At 46.8% G+C, this 17,479-nt stretch overlaps 1 long non-coding RNA gene across 1 annotated transcript in view; it reads right to left on the bottom strand.

Annotated features, from left to right (window-relative positions):
- The window catches only part of LOC121286754, a 42,571-nt gene extending 34,926 nt beyond the window's left edge, over nucleotides 1-7,645 (bottom strand). Inside the window, exon 1 of the long non-coding RNA XR_005945046.1 lies at nucleotides 7,592-7,645. This is a non-coding gene — a long non-coding RNA (uncharacterized LOC121286754). The remainder of the gene's footprint in view (nucleotides 1-7,591) is intronic.
- Nucleotides 7,646-17,479: the final 9,834 nt, after the last annotated feature.

The raw sequence follows: 17,479 nt of genomic DNA, 5'->3' as shown, positions 1-17,479 counted from the left end.
ACTAGGAAAAGGTGGTGAGGTAGCTCTGTTAATTGAGGATGACTTTAGTACAATAGAGAGAGATGACCTTAGTTGTAAAAGACAAGACGTAGAATCAGTTTACATGGAGATCAGAAATAGTAAAGGCAGGAAGCCACTGATGGGAGTAGTTTATAGGCCCCTTAAGAGTACCCACACTGTAGGACAGGGTATACAGGGGGAAATAATGGGGGCTTGTGACAAAGGTGTGGCAATAAGAATTGGTGATTTTAATCTACATATAGATTGGATGAATCAGATTAGAGAAGGTGCCCTGGAAGAGTTCATAGATTATTTTCGGGATAGTTTCTTGGAACAACGCATATAGCCAACCAGAGAGCAGGATGTTCCAGATCTAGTAATGTGAAACAAGACAGGATTAATTAATGACCTTATAGTAAAGGTGCCCCTAGGTAGCAGTGATAATAAAATGATTGAATTTGGCATTCAGTTTGAGGGAGACAAAGTGGTTCTAAGACTAGTGTTTGAAACTTAAATAAGGATAATTATGAGGGTATGAAGACAGCTGGCAGAAGTGAACTGGGAAATTAGGTTAAGGAATAGGTCAGTAAAAGTACAGTGGCAGGTATTTAAGGAGTAATTTCATAACACTCAGCAAAGATACATTCCAGTGAGAAAGAAAGATTCTAAGGGAAGGATGCACCATCCATGGCTAACTAAGGAAGTTAATGATAGGACCAAATGGAATAAATAAGCATACAATTCCACAAAGATTAGTGGCAGCTCAGAAGACTGGACAGAATATAAAAAACTGCAAAAATGACTTAAGGAATGAAGGAAGGAGAAATTAGAGTACATGAGAAACCTAGTTAGAAATATAAATACAGGTACTAAGTGGAGAATTTTCACCCCGTTGGGGGGTTTGTGTGGGGCTGGGCCGGGCGCGGACCCCATCAGCGCCCCCAATTGGTTCTGCGCCGCCATTTTATGTGGGCAGGCCAATTAGGGCCCGCCTAATGTGACGTGCGCCCAGAAGCGCTGAGCGCTCCCTGTGCGGGCAGACGGTGATGGGGGGGTGGGGTTCCCTGAGTCGGGACCCGCGCTCTTTCACGCATGCATGCGAAAGAGTGCAGAAACCCCCCGGAGGCACCTCTGTGCCTCAGGGAGATTAGTTGAAGTTCCCAAAATTTTAATAAAGAAAAGAAAAAATTTTAAGACATGTCCCCTCATTTGACAGTGTCACATGAGCTGAGACATTTCAATGAATTTTTATTAAAAATTTTATTCAATTTATAAACACATGAAACATCATCCCGCCCGTGGATGAGGTTCCATGAAAAATGTGAAGGCCGCCTGGACTCCTCGCCTGCCCACCAACCTTAAGGTTGGACGGGTAGCTCCGCTTATTAGTTTAATTGATATTTAAATGGCCTTAATAGGCCTTTGACAGTTTGGGCTGTGTGCCTGCTGAATTGAAAACCTAAACGACGTGCAGTGACATTGGGCCACCCGCCCGACATCACCGCGCGTCATTTTACGCCTCAGCGAGCAGGCCCCACACCCGCTCGCCAAGCCGAAAATTCAGGCCAAAGAGTTCCTACAGGTATTTTAAAAAGAAAAGGGTAAGTAAAGTGAGCGTTGGTCCTCTAGAGAGTGAGTCTGCGGAATTAATGATGGGAAATAAGGAAATGGTGGATGAATTGAAGTGATATTTCGCATCTGTCTTCACTGTTAGATGATACAAATAACACCCCAGGAACAATTGTGAATCAAGAGGTGAAATGGAGGGAGGAACTGAAAACAGTTACAATCACCAGGGAAAGGGTACTGAGAAAACTATTAAAACTAAAGTCCTGCAAACACCCAGATCCTGATGGACTTCATTCTAGGGTCTTAAAAGAAGTGGCTGCTGAATTCGTAGATACATTAATTTTGATTTTCGAAAATTCCCTAAATTCTGGAACAGTTCCATCAGACTGGAAAATAGCATATGTGACTCCTCTATTCAAGAAAGGAGGGAGACAAAAGCAGGAATGTACAGGCCAGTTAGCTTAACATCCATCATGAAGAAAATGCTGGAATCTATTATTAAGGAGATTTTAGAGAAGCACTTAGAAAATCTCGATGCTATCAGACAAAGTCAGCATAGTTTTGTGAAAGGGAAGTTATGTTTGATTAATTTATTAGAGTTCTTTGAGGAAATAGCAACCAGCATGGATAAAGGGGAACCTGTGGATATGGTGTACTTAGATTTCCAGATTTGATAAAGTGCCACATCAGATGTTACTGTACAAAATGAAAGCTCATGACGTAGGGTGTTAACATATCAGCATGAATAAAGAATTTGTTAGCTGACAGGAAACAGAGAGTAGGCATAAATGGATCGTTTTCAGGTTGGCAAGATGTAATGAGTGGAGTGCCACAGGGATCAGCGCTGGATCCTCAACTACTTACAATCTATATCAATGACTTGGGTGAAGGGATGGAATGCATAGTTGCTAAATTTACCGATTACATACAAATAGGTAGGAGAGTAATTTGAGAAAGAGGACTTAAGGAGTCTGGAAGGGATATAGACAGGTTAAGTGAGTGGGCAAAAAATTTGGCAGACAGAGTATAATGTGGGAAAATGTGAACTTGTCCACTTTGTCAGGAAAGAATAGAAAAGAAATATACAATTTAAATGGAGAGAGATTGCAGAATTGTGAGGTACGGAGGGATCTGGGTGTCTTAGTACATGAATCACAAAAAGTTAGTGTGCAGTTAGAGCAAGTAATTAAGAAGGCAAATGGAATGTTCTTGTTCACTGCAAGGGGGAATAATTTGCACAGGGCATTGATGAAACCACATCTAGAGTACTGTGAGCAGTTTTGGCCTCCATATTTGAAAAAAGATATAATTGCATTAGAAGCAATTCAGGGAAGGCTCACTCGACTCATTCCTGGGATGATGGGGTTATCTTATGAAGAAAGGTTGGATAGGTTGGGGCCTGTATACATTGGAGTTTAGAAGAATGAGGGGTGACCTTACTGAAATATATAAGATCCTGAGGGGACTTGACAGAGTGTATGCTGAAAAGTTGTTTCTCCTTGTGGGAGGGACCGGAACTACAGGGCACAATATAAAAATAAGGGGTGTCCCATATAAGATAGAGATGAGGAATTTTTTTTCTCTCAGAGGATCATGACCCTGTGGAACTCACTTCTATAGAAAGCAGTAGAGGCAGGGTCATTGAATGTTTTTGAAGGCAGAGGTAGGCGAATTCTTGACTAACAAGGGAGTCAAAGCATACAGGGAGTAGGTGGAATGTGGAGTTGAGGTTACAATCAGATCAGTCATCATCTTATTGAATGGCGGCACTGGCTTGAGGGGGCTGAATGGCCTACTCCTGCTCTATGCTTGTGTGTAGGAAAGATGGAGCAGGCTGGGCTCTTTACTCTAGAAAAAAGATTTGAGAGGGGACATGATTGTCCATGTAATTGTGCAGGGTTTTGATAGAATTGAAATAGAGAAGACATGTCGACCTGTGGGGAATCCAAAACTAGGGCCCGAAATGCATGATAGTCACTAATTAATCCAAGAGGGACTTCAGGAAGAGGTTCTTTACTCAGAGAGTTGTGAGAATGTGGAACTCACCACAAGGAGTGTTTGAGGTGAATAGAAAAGATTGATTTAAAAGGAATCTAGATAATTACATGGAAGGAAAAAGGAATAGAAGGATATGTTGATGGGATGAGATGAATTAAATAGATTGGGATGAGGGTCGTGTGGAGCATTAACAAAGCATAGGTGGTGGGGCTGAATGGCCTTTTTCTGTGTGTAAACTCCGTGTAGTCACTTTACACATTGTACAAACAGCAATGAGATAATGAGCAGATAATTGCTTCAGTGATGTTAATTGAGGGATAAAGATTGGACACGACACCAGGGATAACTCTCCTGCTCTCCTTCAACGTAGTGTCATGGGATCTATTACATACACCTGGGAGGGCCGACAAGGCCACAGTTTAACATCTCATCTGAAAAGCTGCTGACAGTCCAGCACCTCTCCAGTGCTGCACTGCAGTGTCAGCCTAAATTTGTGCTCTAGCCTCTGGAGTGGGACTGGATCTGACTAAACCAAGGCTGGATTGGAAACATTTGTCCAGCTCCCAGAAGATCTTCGGGTCTGAGGGGCTGGGATTCTATTAAAACTTCCTTCAGTATGAACTGAAGGCTCAGAATAAATTTAAGGCCTCATCCACGCTGGCAGGGCAGTTTTTCTGTTTACTTTCATTCAAATGTTTACAGAGATATAATTGTGTGCAGAGAGCCACAGTTTTATTGAGTGGGGTGCTTTGGTGTGTGGAAAGTCATCCTTCAATAAAAAAAGCTCTGTTTGAGGTTGCATTTAAGCTCATAAATTAGCAGCGCCCAATTAAGCTTTCACGAAATGATAGGCACGTTTACAGTTTTGCGTTAAGGCTGCTTAAGATATGTTTTCCTGGAAGATTAGTTTAATATTGTGAATAACACAGGGCATTGCCATGGTTATGGCGGCTGGTGGTGATTGTGACGATATAATCATCGTTCTTCATCGCATATGTGACCATGGTAACAAAAGGTTTTTAGAATCAGTGTGCGGGCAGGGTTGGCGGGGAGTGGGGTGGTGAGGGGGAAGCACTGATCTGTTACTGAGGCCTCAAAACTTCGGACTCGGCCCCTATCAAGTACGCAGGGAAGGCCACGAACTTGTCCTGACCAGGCCCAGAGGTAGTCCCCGACCAGTTTAAGCAATTCTGGCTTGAACATTTCGCTCGTCGGGCCTGCACAATCGGTGGGCCCGGGAGTGGATGGGAAATGCGCCCCTGACTGCGATCGCCCCCACCACCACCACCCCCCCACCCCCAACCTCACCCCGCGATTTCACGCTGGCTGGCCAAAGAAAGGCTCAGCACTGCCAATGGGGGCGGGAATAGGGCGAGTGCCGACGCCACTGGGGATGCTGGTGAGCGCTCCCACTGAGCCCCCTGAAGGCAGGCGGCTGCCCCGGCGGGGGGGGGGGGGGGGGGGGGGGGGGGGGGGGGGGAGCTGCAGACCTTCGCAGAATAAACGGAACACGGCGAAAAATGCTGCAAAATATGTCCATGCAGCGCAATCAAGCACCTGAAAGCATAACCTCATGAAAAAAAAAAGTCGCCAGATATCTCTTACTATTTTAATTCCCCGCAGAGATTTCATTCCACCCACCACCACCACCACCCCACCGCCCCCACCCACCACCACCACCACCACCCCACCGCCCCCACCCCCACCCACCACCACCACCACCACCCCACCGCCCCCACCCCACCACCACCACCCCACCGCCCCCACCCCCACCCACCACCACCACCACCACCCCACCGCCCCCACCCACCACCACCACCACCACCACCACCCCACCGCCCCCACCCCCACCCACCACCACCACCAACCCACCGCCCCCACCCCCACCCACCACCACCACCACCCCACCGCCCCCACCCACCACCACCACCACCACCACCCCACCGCCCCCACCCCCCACCACCACCACCCCACCGCCCCCACCCCCACCACCACCACCACCCCACCGCCCCCACCCCCACCCACCACCACCACCACCCCACCGCCCCCACCCACCACCACCACCACCACCACCCCACCGCCCCCACCCCCACCCACCACCAACCCACCGCCCCCACCCCCACCCACCACCAACCCACCGCCCCCACCCCCACCCACCACCACCACCAACCCCACCGCCCCCCGCCCCCACCACCCAACCCCCGGATCGAGGTTTGAGCACAAAAAGGTAAAGGCCGCCAGGCCGATTGGCTCATCCGCCAACTGTAAAAATGGACGGGGCCCCGCCCCCGCCCCCCCCGCCCCCCCATGAAAAATCTCCTTAAGGGGCTTATTTGCCCGCTTAATTGTCAGCGGGCGCACTTGCGACCGCCAGGCGTGAGCGCCAAGCGAGCTATCGCGCAGATGCGCAATGACATCAGAACGCTCGCCCGACGTCATCTCGCGACATTTTGTAGGCCGGGCGGGTCAGGTGCGCGCCTGCCTAGGCGGGGCGTCAAACGTTGGCCTCTGCTTTGAGCAATCGGAGGCGGGGGGCGCGCACGGGCGGGAGTGGGCCCACGAAGTAAGGTGAAAGAGGCGTGAACGGCATGACCGAGGGTAGTTGGCCAAAGAACCCGAGGCCATGAGAGAAAAAAGTGTTGTGATGATAATTGTGATAGGGTGGTTGAGGCCGGTTTAATAATGAAAAGAAAATTGGATCAATAGCTGAAGAGGAAAAATTTGGAAAGAGCCGGAAAGTGGGACCAGTTGATTAGCTCTTCCGAAGCGCAGGATGGGACAATCGGCTTTTCTCCGTGCGGTATCCATTTCTGTTTCCCCGGCTTCTGTTTGTTATATTAAATTACACATGTACACCGCGGGAGACAAATTCTGTTCTAATCAGAGAGATTAGGGATCTCAGCAATGACTATCCCTCTTCAGTAGGTTAGTGTAAAGAATAAAGCAGGGATTTATTCTCACTGGGACCCCTATTTGTTCGACAACGTTAGGTAGTTTGAAATTCTTGCTGATGTCATGGCTGCACAGTGCTCAACAACCGTTAAGAGCTATGAATTCCATAATTTCAGGAATAATTACTCCTTAGTTACATTTAGCTTGTTCCCTCTTTAACTGAGAAGTATTTCTGCTAGTTTTCCCTTATTGGCTCTGTGCAATATACCTTATCTTCAGTATGCGCTGTATTAACCATCTCTGTGATGGTTATCTCCCTTAATTGCCTATTTTTACCCAGTGAGAAAACACATACATTTATATAGCATCTTTCATATCCACAGGATGCCCCAAAGTGCTTCAGAGCCAACGAGTCGCTTTTCTGTCGGCAAATATGGCAACAATTTGTGCACAACAAGCTCCCATAAAACACCAGTGACCAATTACATGCTCTTTGGATGGGTGTTGAGTGAGGGATAAACGTTGGCCAGGAGATCTGGAGAGCTCCCCTGCTCTTCTTCAAAATTTTAGCAGCTGCCTGAGAAAGCAAACAAGATCTTGGTTTAGCATCTTGCCCAGACTGTGCAGCATCAAGGGGAGGCAGTGGCAAAGCGATATTGTCTCCAGGCTAGTAATCCAGAGACCCAGGGACCTGGGTTTGAATCCCACTATGGCAGATGAAACAAAAAGTCCAATGAGGACCATGAAACCATTGTTGACTGTTGTGAAAACCCATCTGGTTCACTAAAGCCCTTTAGGGAAGGAAATCTGCTGGCCTCACCTGGTCTGTCCTACATGTGACTCCAGACCCACAGCAATGGGGTTGACTCTTAAATGCTCTCTGAAATTTGCCTAGTAAGGCACTCACTTCTCAAGGGGGATTAGCGATGCCCCCACCCCATGAATGAATTTTAAAAAACTCCCCTCATCACTGCATTGAAGAGGCAACCTAGAGATTCTGGAGTGCCGTTTCAATCCACAGCTATCTGACACAAAAGCAAGAATGTTATTGTTGAGACAAGTGACCTTAAACAGATAAAAGCAAAATACTGCGGATGCTGGAAATCTGAAACAAAAACAAAAACAAAAATACCTGGAAAAATTCAGCAGGTCTGCCAGCATCTGCGGTTGACTTTTTGAGTCTGTATGGCCCTTCATCAGAACTAAGGGAATAGAGAAATGAGGTGAAATATAAACTGGTTGAGGGGGTGGGGCAGGTAGAACTGGATAGGGGGCCAGTGATAGGTGGAGGCAAAGAAAAGATTGCTAAAGATGTCATAGACAAAAGAACAAAGGGGTGTTGACGGTGGTGATATTAGCTAAGGAATGTGCTAATGGGGACATTAAGGGTAGAAAGCGGGACGAGCAAGTGACAGATAGCCCTAGTGGGGGTGGGGTGAAGGGATCAAAATGGGCTAAAAGGTGGAGATAAAACAATAGATCAAAATAAATTTAAAAATAGGTGGGAAAAGAAAAATATATTTTTAAAAAATTTTTAATTATTGGAAAAAGGGGGATCGGAAAGGCGGTGGGGATGGAGGAGAGAGTTCATGATCTGAAATTGTTGAACTCAATATTAGGTCCGGCAGGCTGTAAAGTGCCTAGTCGGAAGATGAGGGGCTGTTCCTCCAGTTTGCGATGAGCTTCACTGGAACAATGCAGCAGGCCAAGGATGGACATGTGGGCATGAGAGCAGGGTGATGTGTTGAAATGGCAAGCGACAGGGAGGTTTGGGTCATGCTTGTGGACAGACCGAAGGTGTTCCGCAAAGCTGTCACCCAGTCTGCGTTTGGTCTCTCCAATGTGGAGGAGACCACATTGGGAGCAGTGAATGCAGTAGACTAAATTGAGGGAAGTGCAAGTGAAACGCTGCTTCACATGAAAGGAGTGTTTGGGCCCTTGGACGGTGAGGAGGGGGGAAATAAAGGGGCAGGTGTTGCACCTTCTGCGGTTGCATTGGAAGGTGCCGTGGGAGTCAGTTGAGGTGTAGGGGGTGATGGAGGAGTGGACCAGGGTGTCTATTTGGAGTTCCAAGAGCCAAAATCATCTTGTGCAGGAAGGGTAGAGGTTTCACAATTTCTTGGCTTTGCATGTGGCGTCCAGATCAAGGTCCAATGAACGTCTATGAAAAAATTTAATGATTCTCAAGGAGAATTATAAATTATTATGATAATGTCATGCCACATGTTTGAAAATGGGCAGGTCAATGGTGCAGAAACCTTAGGCTAGCCTGTGAAATAGAAGGATCTGGAAGGGTACAATGTAACTAGTTGTGAAGAATAAGGTTAATATGTAAGAGATTCTGGTTTATCAATATTATTGGTCAACTTGAACTTGTCCAAAGCTCTGCTGCTCAAATCCTAACTCACATCAAGTGCCGCCCATCTATCACCCCTGTGTTTGCTGATGTCCATTGACTCACATGGGGGCAATTTTACAGCCACCACACCCCCCCCCCACCACCGCCAGCGCATTTTCTGGCAGGGGGGCATGTAAAACTAATGGGTGGCTAGTGCACTGCCCTCCTGCCCACTCATGAGTTGCCCCCCCATATTATGGTGGGCAGGTAAACCATCAGCCAGCCCTTAGGGCTATTGAGGCCCTTAAGTTGCCAATTAAAGGCCAGGTAAGGGCCTATTTCCACCTCCATCACCATTACACGGTGGGTGGTGGAAGAAACAAGGAAAGTGGCCAACCCTCTTCCTTACCAGCTTGGGGTTAAAGAAAGGAAGGGTAGGGGGATACCTTCTTTGGGAAGACTGTGCCCATCAGGAGCACTCCCTCCAAGGTGCTACCTCTCTGTCATTGTGCTCCCTTGGCCTCTTGAACCTGACCCCCCCCCCCCAGCCCCCTTTCTAGGGTCCCTGATTCCTCCCTGACCAAAAACCCTGGAGTTACCTTTGAGTCCAGCATCCATCAATCTTCATTTCGGGACTGCTTGTAGTCCCAGCAGCGGCCACTACTGCGTTCTGGCACTGCTGGGACTACTCTCCGGCACCTCTTGTGGGTGGAACTTCCTTTCCTTGAGGGGCTGAAGTCCCACCCTTACCTTGTTAAGGCTGCCCCCAGCAAGCTATCATTGCGGGGCAGCCCTTTGTAAAGTCAGCGAGCTCCAACTGACGTTCCTACTGCACAGGCACCCATAAAATTCATGCCAAGGTCTAGCAACACCTTGGTATTTAGATTCTCATCCTTGTTTTGGAATGCCTCCATGGTGTCATCCCTCCCTATCTCCTTACACCTCCACTGTACAGCCTGCCGAGAAATTTGTGCTCCCCTAATTCTACTACAACAATAATAACTTGTATTTATATAGCACCTTTAAAGTAGTAAAACACCTCAATTTTCCAATCCAGGCATCTGGCGTAGTGCTGATTTTAATCGCTCAGCCGTTGGTGGCTATATCTTCAACCACCTAGGCTCTGAGTTCTAGAATTCTCTCCCTAAACCTCTCCGCCTCTATACCTCTCTCCTTTACTTTAAGATGTTCCTTAAAACCCACCTCTTTGAAAAAGCTTTAGGTCACCTGTACTAATATCTCCTTATGTGGCTTGGTGTCAAGTTTTGTCTGATAACTGCTCCTGTAAAGCACCTTCGGGATGTTTTACCACATTGCAGGTGCCATAAAAATGCAGGTTGTTTTTGTAGTTTGGGATAACATCCATGGAGACTGAGACTAAAACACTGCCTTTCTAAATGCCACGTAGACTCTGGTCCAGTGCAGTTTTACAATAAGCTATAAAGACCAGGAAGCTTTCCAGCTTTGCTGATATGTCTAAGTACCTCGTGCTTAGGGTGCAGTTGGGGTTCAGCCAATCTAAGCTGAGGTCTGATTTGGGTTTACATTCCTGACTGCTCTCCCTCGATCCTCGAAGAGTTTGGATTGGGCAAGGGCCCATCGTCCTGGTAGATTTAATCCTAACAGGACTGCCCAATGCTGCCTTTTTCTCAGTACATCAGTAGGTTGTACCACAAATGAAATCATTGTCCTCACCCCTCAACCATGTGTATCAGGGAGGGCTAGTTAGCAGTTAAATCAGAAAATGCTGGAAAATCTCAACAGGTCTGATAGCATCTGCTGAGAGTGAAACAGAGTTAACGTTTCGAGACCAATATGACTCTTCTTCAGGACTATCGTTGATATATATAGAAAGCTGTCGGAAGTTGGTCTGTGAGACATCTCCTATTCTGAATAGCTCACACTGCTGAGTGGCTCTTTCAGGGGAACTGATCCAACATGGGCACAAAATCGGATGAGGTTAGATTGGAAATTTCTGTGCGATCGCCAACAGTTGTTGATATCCTTACCCCCTCTGGTGGCGCAGTAGACTGGTTACAAGTAGCACTGTTTTTCTCAACTCTCTTGTGTACTCTCCCCAATTTGCTCTGCTTTCTGGGGAATGGTTTCGTGGCCACGTTCAATCAGCTCACTAACCCAGATGGCCATTATCTGCGAATGAACCTACACAGTGACTGTCAGCTAGCTATGTAACCATGGGAACTTCACAGCCAAGCCTTCTCCTGCCCTGACCCTAAGAGCCACAGCTGACCACTTCCAACAGGGGCCAGTATGTAGTGTTTTTCTATGAGGGTGGTGGAAGCAGGGACGATCAATGATTTGAAAAGGAGGTTGGATGGGTACTTGAGGAAAATAAACTTGCAGGGCTATGGGGTTAGAGCAGGGGGATGACTGACTGGATTGCTCTCCAGGGAGTGAGTATGGACTCAATGAACCGAATGGACTCCTCCTGTGCTGTAATAACCCTACGGCCAGGATTTTCCAGTCCTGCCTGGGGCAGGGATTGTCGGAAAATTTAACGGACCCGCCAAAGGTCCGTTGACTTCAGGCAGTTCTTTCCGGGGGGGGGAACGAGAAAATCCGGGGCCTATGATGCTCCTCTGGCCTAGGACTTCTGAGGTCAGTTTGAACTAACCCAGCACAGACTAGGAATCATACCCAGCCTTTTCTGTTCTGTATTGTCCTGCTGCTCAACAACAACTTGTGTTTAAATGTTAAAATAAAAGCTAACCACTGCGGATGTTGGAAATCTAAAATAAAAACAGAAAATGTTGGAAAAACTCAGCAGCATCCGTGGGGAGAGAAACAGGGTTAACGTTTCGAGAGCTCTGAAGAAGAGTCATACGGACTCGAAACATTAACCCTGTTCCTCTCCCCACAGATGCTGTCAGATCTGCTGAGTTTTTCCAGCATTTCCTGTTTTTATTTTTGTTTGTACACACAACTGGTTGAGCTACTGGGGGCCACATGTAAAGCTGCTAACAACTGCACAAATAGGTATTGTGTAAGGAAAATTCCACTCCTGTACCATCCCGACACGTCCCTCTCTCTCTCACAATTCCCCTCCACCGCTTCCCCGCACTTTTCTCCTTAAAGGTCCTGGCTCTTGCTGGAGTTTGGGTCATGGGGGCAGTCAATGGTTGGCATCTAGCTATTCAATCATGAGAGCCATCAGTGGCTGAGCCTGTTCTCACATGGTCCTGTCCACAAATGCCGTGTTACTCATGGCACCAGGAAGGGGGTCACTGGATAGTTATTAGAATGTCATTTTATTTTGTTCCTTCATGCAGGGACATCAAAGTCCGTTACCATTTTAAAAAAGATTTACATTTATATAGCGCTTTTCACGATCACCTGATGTCTCAAAGCGCTTTATAGCCAATGAAGTATTTTTTGAAGTGCAGCCACCGTTGCAATGGCCAATTTGCACACAGCAAGATCCCACAAACAGCAATGTGATAATGATCAGTTAATCTGTTTTTGTGATGCTGTTTGAGGAATAAATATTGACCAGGACACGGTGGAGAACTCTCCTGCTCTTCTTCAAAATAGTGTCATGGGATCTTTTACCATCTGCCAAGCAGGGAGCCGGGGGCCTCAATTTGACATCTCGTCCAAGAGACAGCACCTCCAACAGTGCAGCACTCCCTCAGCACTGCACTGGAGTTGTCAGCCTGGATTTTGGTGCTCAAGCCCTGGAGTGGGACTTGAACCAAAGGGTGAGGCACAAAGTGATATGCTGCCTAACATCAGCTAATTCCCAGCGCTGATCAAATCTAGGAGCTTGCCTGCTCTGTATAGATAAGTACCGGGCACAGAACAGTGAAACCATCAAAGGTATCAACACTCTTTGCATTTTACCAAAATTAACAATCAGGGTCATTAACAAGAAGAGATGCAAGAGAATGAAGGCTTCGCCCAACTGACCCCTGCCATCTGCTGCTTGCTGTCAAAGTTTTTCCGTTTTTTTTTGTTAATTATTGAGGGGCTTTGAAACAGCTGCCTGTCAGCTCTTGTACAACTGGGATAGTGGGGCGGTTTCCAGCCTCTTGCTTCAAATCTTCAGTGTTGTCCTCTAATGATGAAGATAGAATTCTGATTGACTAATGAAATATTCAGCTCACTACTTGCGCAGAAAAGGTCATGAAATTTCCAGCTTGCTGCAGCAGGCTTTAACCCTTTCAGTTTCTTTGTCAAACAACGATGACAGGCTGGCACCCATCTTGTGGGGTAAAGAGGCTGGTTTCGAACAGGGAATCACCGAGCCACTCAAAGTAAACTGCCCCCTTTCGACTTGCCGCTGAGCCAGAGGGTTGCGGGTCCAAGTCCCCCTCCAGAGACTTGAGCAGGTTATCTAGGCCGACACTCCAGTGTGGCACCCAAGGGGTCCTCATCTTAGGCAGCCCCTCAGGGTCGAGGATGACTTGCTTCCGCTCCGGTTGGATAGGTACTGAGATGGCTGATGAGTCCAATGCATGATGTGCTGACTCTGCCACATGGCACATGGTGCCTGAAGAATATAAAAGCATAAGAAATAGGAGCAGGAGTAGGCCATTTGGCCCCTCAAGCCTGCCCTGCCATTCAATAAGATCATGGGCTGATCTGCCCCAGGCCTCAACTCCTCTTTCGTGCCAGCTCCTCATAGTCCTCAACTCCCTGATATTTCAAAAATCTATCAGCCTTCCCTTTAAATACTTTCAGTGATCTAGCCTCCACAACTCTCTGGGGTAGAGAATTCCTGATATTCACTACCCTCTGAGAGAAGAAATTCCCTTCGCATCTCAGTTTTAAATGAGTGTCCCCTTATTCTGTAACTAGGTCCCCTAGTTTGAGATTCCCCCACTAGTGGAATCATCTTTTCAACATCTACCCTGTCAAGCCCCCTCAGAACCTTGATCATTTCAATAAGATCACCCCTCATTCTTCTATACTCTGATGAATAAAGGTCTAATTTCGCCTAGTCATTCTTGATAAGTCAACCCCTTCATCCCAGGAATCAGGGTTGGGCGGGTGATTTGTTGGGAGGATTGTGCGCCCTCTCTAATGCCTGCATTTTGCCTCTGCACGTTTCTGACACAGTCTCTCGATGTGTTTGGTGTCTTCCCAAATAGTCCTTTGCCATTTTGGTCGGTCACAAGTCAGGGACTCCCAGGAGTCGGAGGGGATACTTTGAGGATATCCCTAAAGCACTTCCATTATCCTCCTGGGAATCTCCTGCTATGACCGAATTCCAAGTGCTGCGTTATTGAAGGTGAGATGTATTCGGATGAGGTGTTAGGCTGAGGCCCTATCTGCCCTCTCAGGTGGATGTATAAGATCCCATGGCACTATTTTGAAGAGGAACATTGGTTTTCTCCCTGGAGTCCCGACAAAAATCTGGAGCCTTGGCCAAAATTTTTCCCTCAACCAACATCATTAAGACAGATTATTTAGTCAAGTATCTTGTTGCAGTTTGTGGGATGTTGCTGTGCACAAATTGGCTGCTGTGTTTCCTATATTACAGGAGTGAACACACTGCAAAAATACTTCATTGGCTGTAAAGCACCTTGAATTGGCCTGTGGTCGTAAATGGTCCCATAGAGGCATCAGTTTTTCTTCTTTCTAGTCTCACCTTGGCTAACTTTCACCAGGAAAACGCTCAATGGAGCTAATTATGCCAGTTGGATGTGACTTGTGCTCCATCATACAGAGAGACTGTGATCTGGTTTCATGGAGGTTGGCAGGTGGCAAAATCATTGCTGGCTCACTTTAATTATGAATGCCATAGCTTAAAGGGGTGAAGTAGTCATCAGTGAATGCTGATGGCTGATCTGAGCCAAGGTTCCAGTAGGAGAGCCTCCTCTGCCCTGGGCTAGGAGCAAATAAAGCAATTCAAAGACCCTGGTCTTGATTACTATTCAGTGACCTCTCCTGGAATGTGTGCGGGTGAGGGCAGAAGTGGTGGTCCTGCCAGCTCCCACAGCCTAGGCTCACACACTAAGAGTGGGAGGAGACGAGAGGACACCAGTAGGTCTGTGACGCTGCACCAGTCAAGTGTTTAATCTATAAATGGAGCTCCCAGTTGCCATGCTCTGGTTCCCTCCCTCTAAGGAGATGCCTACCCGTTCTCTAGCCCATGTTGGTCAAGATGAAGAGGGGACATGTTCCAGGGAAATGTTGCTATGCAGAGGGATTTAGATGTCCTCATACACCAATGACAGAAAGTTACCATGCAAGTATTGCAAACAATCAGTAAGACGATTAGTATGTTAGTCTTTATTGAAGCAGTTGGAGTTTTACATAAGGAAGTCTTGCTGCTATTATATAGGACCTTGGTGAGACCACATCTGAGTCCTGTGTACAATTTTGGTCTCCTTACCAAAGGAAGGATAAACTTGCCTTGGAGGGTGTGCAATCAAGGGAAAGGTTTACGGGATTGATTCCTGGGAAGAGAGGCTTGTCCTGTGAGGAGACATCAAGTAGATTGGGCCTTAATATTCTCTGGAGTTTAAAAGAACAAGAGGGGATCTCATTGAAGCATTAATAAAGGTGACAAGAACAGAATGTATTTGCTCTCCTACTGCCCATATTCAGTATATTTTGATTGGAAGTGTGTATTCCAATGAAATGATTCAGCGGCAAGCTTTCCTGAGTTTGAAATAAAGAAGGTTACTTATTCTCACACACTTATTCTGAATTAATGCAATGTTGGACATTCGGTCAAACACACACACACACACACACACACACACACACACACAAAGATTGGATACAGATAAAGATTGTGCACTTTTACAGATTACAGTTAATTCAGTCTCTGATTCATGATTCCTGGTCTCCCATGTTGCAGGCCTTTGGTTTCTTGAATGAGTTCGATGATTTAAAGTTGAAATGAGGGTCTTTTAAAGTAAATTCACGGCAGGTTGCGAGATTTCTTGTAGTTGAATATCTATGAGGATGGTTCTCAGGTGAACTTTGGAATTGGAACAGGTTAAGTACCTTGGCTGCTGGATGACTTGCAGCTGATTTCAGTGTCTGCTTCTCAGACTGGCTGATGACTGATGGTTCTGATGGATCTGGTGGGTTCTGGGGTAATAAGGGTGCAGTCCCTGAAACCAGTTTGGGTCACATGACCTCTGGGTTAACCCAGTCAATGTTGCATGGGGGAGGCCATGGTGATAGAATGGGAAGTTGATAGTGGCTATTGGTTTTGATCTCCCCTTTAGTCCAGTATGAAACATGGAGACAGGCAGCCTGGAAACTCCACAGTCTTTAGTTGTTGGCCCATCCTTAAACAATGAGATGTATGAATTTCACAAGTTGCTGTGAAGCACCCTTACCTGCATTCATATTTAATTAAGTATTCACTGGAGACTTGATACTGTTTGTGGTCCAAAAGTCACATGATTTGTGACAGCCATCTTAACAGTTTGTGTCCAATTTTTGGAAGTATTGACTGAAAGTTCAAAATATGACATACCTGTATTGGGCATGATGGAGGCATGAAAATGTTGATGCTAAGAGGCCGATTCCTCTGCTGGAGAGTTTAGAATCAGATGTCATTGGCCTCAGGATAAGGCTTAGCCATTTAGAACTGATATGAAGAGAATGCGGATCTTTGGAATTACCCCAGAGAGTATTTGATGTTCAGTTGTTAAATATATTCAAGACGGAGGCCAATAGATGTCTGGACACTAAGGGAACCAAGGGATGAGGGATTAGAATGGGAAAGTGAAGTTGAAGTCAAAGGTCGCCTATGCTCTTACTGAATGGTGAAGCATACTTGGGGAACTGTACGGCCTACTCTTGCTCCTAATTCTTATGTTCCTTTGTTTGCCTATTGGTAGTCAAGGCAAACAGGCGACATCTTCCAGGCTGCTGATTTTTGGTATCAGCCCCTTGAATGTGGGCAAGATTAAGCCGGAGCGAAATTCCTCACGAGCATTTCTCCTTCACTGGTGTGGAGGCGGGGCCGGGGGTTGGTGGGTAACATCAAGCCTCATGTTCAATACTTACCCTTAACAAGGGCAGGTTAAAATTCATCAACCTCAGACCACCGCCCTCCCCCCAACCACCACCTGCACGCCCCCCCCCCCCCCCCCCCCCCCCCCCCCCCCCACCCCGCTTCAAGTGACATTGCATTTTCAGTGATTTTTCAGTAACTGCCTAAGTATCAGAAGACAGAATGGAAAAAGTACCTGGGCTTCACAATCCTGTAAAGGGCATCCAATCAGTTAATGTGTGCACAAGGCATTGGCACTGGTTCAGGTGCCCTGCCTGCCTTTTCCTAACACACTCTGTCAAGCAACTGGCCTACAGCTGCAAGTGCCATCTGCTAGGGATTGCGCTGGACAGTAAGACACCGTACAGATCACACACCAAAGCTGCTTTGATTAAGTACCAGATGCAATCTGTCCAATATGTGCGTCAATCAATACCAGGCTCCAGGAGGTTACATACACACAATGTTTGAATTGCTCAATAATTACTCCATTTCCGACGCGTGTTTTGCATCTGGATACAGGTGATGCCAAACATAACAGTAAAAGAAACTGTCACCCTTAGATGAATGTGAATCTTCTCTCCATGTGCTTGGGTTACAGTTTTGAGAAGCCTTCTATTCAATCCCTTCCCATTGGGACCCAGAATTCCTCACTCCTTGTGTTTTATCCGTTTGTCCCTTTATCGCCTAAAAGCAGCAAT

Source organism: Carcharodon carcharias, chromosome 14 (assembly GCF_017639515.1).
Source record: "Carcharodon carcharias isolate sCarCar2 chromosome 14, sCarCar2.pri, whole genome shotgun sequence".
Classification (NCBI taxonomy): Eukaryota; Metazoa; Chordata; class Chondrichthyes; order Lamniformes; family Lamnidae; genus Carcharodon; species Carcharodon carcharias.
Note: the sequence above shows the minus strand (reverse complement) of the source record. Positions and strands in the feature narration are given on the sequence as shown.